This window comes from Limanda limanda, chromosome 4, assembly GCF_963576545.1.
Source record: "Limanda limanda chromosome 4, fLimLim1.1, whole genome shotgun sequence".
In the NCBI taxonomy this organism is placed as follows: domain Eukaryota; kingdom Metazoa; phylum Chordata; class Actinopteri; order Pleuronectiformes; family Pleuronectidae; genus Limanda; species Limanda limanda.
The window spans coordinates 10,777,422-10,780,481 of NC_083639.1; positions in this window are offsets into that span (position 1 = coordinate 10,777,422).

Here is a 3,060-nt window from a genome sequence, read left to right on the forward strand (position 1 = left end):
ATTCCATCACATAGCTGGAGAGGAATCGCCTGGTTTTGCCTTCTCTGCATGATGATCATTACCCCTTAGATCTGTTTGGATTCCGTCCACTCCTGTCTCTGAGACTGGCTGCAGATAGCAAAGCTGTATGTGGACTGCAACCTCTCCAACAGTGGAGTTCCTCAAATGGCTTCTTATAGCTATCTATCACCCTCTACTGGGCCTAAAGGAAACAGCACAACCACGTGGCTTCCGTAAATTAAAGGGATAGGCCACTCTTTTGAAATAAAGTAGTGTAGGTTGTTTTTGTTAATCCGCTGGTTGTGGTTCTCCTTCCAAGCCAGCAGCAAGAGACTGGAGTGATTACAAACGTTTGCTGTGGTTTCAAATAGAACCCATTGTTTTTATTTTATGTTTTGTTTTAAAGTTGAACACTTGGACATGCAGGATTCCTGAAAAAAAAATGAAGCTTACATGAATCAACAGCATCTCTTCTATACAAATCTAATTTACCAAGCAGAGCTATTGTAAAACAGCTGAACACAAGATGTCTCCAACATCCCTGAAAAACTTCAATTCAACACATCTCACTGGTGTAAGTTGCCTTTTGGAGCAGGGTTGTTTTCCAAACCACACAAATTATTGAACCTAGATTTAAGCTGAGAACAGAAACTCAATTTATAGCAAATGAATTTGATGAGATACATCTAGTGTCAACCTAAAACGTACATCATTATGTACAGTCAAGGTCAGTTATAAAGGGAAGTGAGGTAATATGGGTAAGTAAGAAGTACATGTCAAAATAAATACACAACTGACTGGGGCTTTGCTGCTTGCATTGTAATATTTCAAACTTTTATTTGTTATTGTTTTGCACAGTTACCAAAGAATATTGGTAATTGTGCTAATAATGGATGTATTGTAACAATTGTCCTTTTAATGAAAGTAAAATAGACTCAATAGATTTTTTCCAGCCTCTTAACTGCTTATTTTATGTATTGTAATTTTGATATTTTGGATTGCTGCCAGCTGCAAAACCGAAAAAATTAAAAGAAACTATATTGTTAGAGCCCAACTGAGTTTGACTATTTTCTGACATTTAAGACCAATACAAATAATTAGTTATTGTGCAAAGAAGTGACAGATTAACCTTTAACTTAAGCAAATCAATGCTTGTCTCACGTCTTCCTTTCCCCCCACAGGACCTGCACCCCACACTAAGTTTATCTGTTTTTGACTCAAGATCGCATTGAAATAAACTGCCATTTTATAGACTTCCCGTCCCCCTCCGTCCACTCCCTGCAGAACACATCTATCACCAGTACAACGCCACCACAACTGGACATGGACCTGAAAAACCAATGTGATGCTACAATGAAGTGAACGGAAATATGAAGTACAAAAGTTACAGTGTTATGTCTTTTTACCAGTCTAGAATTAACAAGATAAATACTGAAACTTAACGATATGAACTGAGAAATCTTTCTCTGCTGTAATGTTCTTTAACCACATTTGCTGAAATTAAACTAATTTCTACTCCATCAGAAGCCCCATGATTTTTACATTTGTATTCATGCTAGTACTTTTTTTTATATTGTGTAAATAATACGTGACACAAGTCTTCAGCCTAAACATAATTATTCTCAGTTATTTAATATAATAATGTACTTCCCGAGACAAGCCTGTAGGTGTCACTGCTACATTCGGTATGTCACACTGCTGCAGCTGCTGCTTGAGCTTTTTAAGAGTTTTTAAGGCAAAGACAGAGCATTTGACAAAGGGACCATGTGCATTTCAGGAGCAATACGATATGAAGTTATTTATGAAGTTTATGAAGATAAAAACTGAGCCTGAGAAGCTCCTGATGAGGTCAGCATGTAGGAATAGAGGCTCTGAATTTTTTTTTGATGAGGTTGGCTGGTCTGATGTCTGATGCCACATTATTTGAGGTGTGCACAGAACACCAGACAAGATCAAGATAAGATTAATGTAAAAGTGGGTTTCGCTGTGACGTTTGCATGTTGCTGAGGACTGAGAGTCACTGTGACTGAAAACACCTCAGTTTCAGTGTCTCATGCCAGCACACGCCCTCGGCCCTCCGGACAATGAGGCTGTGGTCAGGGGCCTCCAGAGGAAGAGGGTCAGAATCTTCTCCACTCATCCAGACCTTTCATTCTATATGATCTCTTCAGCTTCTAGCTGGCTCTTCAGCCAACATGATATATGTGAATCCCTGGTTCCTGAGCAATTTCACAAGTCAAAATACCTAAATAAAAGTTTATTAAAAAGATCACTGAACCACCATGGAAGTAGTTTTCACCAGTGTTTGTATCTGTTTGTATTTATGTATCTTAATGGCAAAAAGTCAAACATGTTGAGGGGACTGATATTCATTGTGTGTGTGTGCTTTGGTGCAGTGAGTTTCAATTTCATAAATGGACTGTGGCAGAGGTATGTACGCTACTCAGTGCTTTTCTGGTTTCTTCATAATTTCTAGTGAGAGCATCATAATCATAAAGCGACTGCATTCTTAGATTAGTTTAAAGGCACTGGTTGATTTCCAGAGTAGTTATTCACATATAAATTGTACATGTTTAGAAAAATGATTCAACTCTACAATTACAAGTTCATTAACTCTATTAACTAATTGGAAGCGTTCCCCCCAGGAGAGTATATAATTATAATTAATATGCGGAATATGTGAGGTAAAGTCATGATTTAAAGTTTACCATTAAAAAATCATACCTCAGGATTGTCACAGACGAGCAGAGTAAATACAAATATTTGCAGGAGATTTAAAGTGCGGTAAACTGCTTTGTTCGTGTCATGGAGATGTTGTAATATCAATTGAAGTAGAGGGAAGACGTGTATTTCCTCAGAGTGGACATTCATATAATCCTCGTCACTTCCCCAAGAGAAATATGGGCCTGTCACGCTGCAGAATGGACCTGGACCTGGTGAGTGTGTTTGTGAGGAAACGGCAGCAGAGCAACAAACGTCAGGGTCTTGTTATACCTGAGTGCATTTCAGTGAAAATTCAAACACTCAAGGATTTCACAGACAAAAAGACAAAGTCAGATT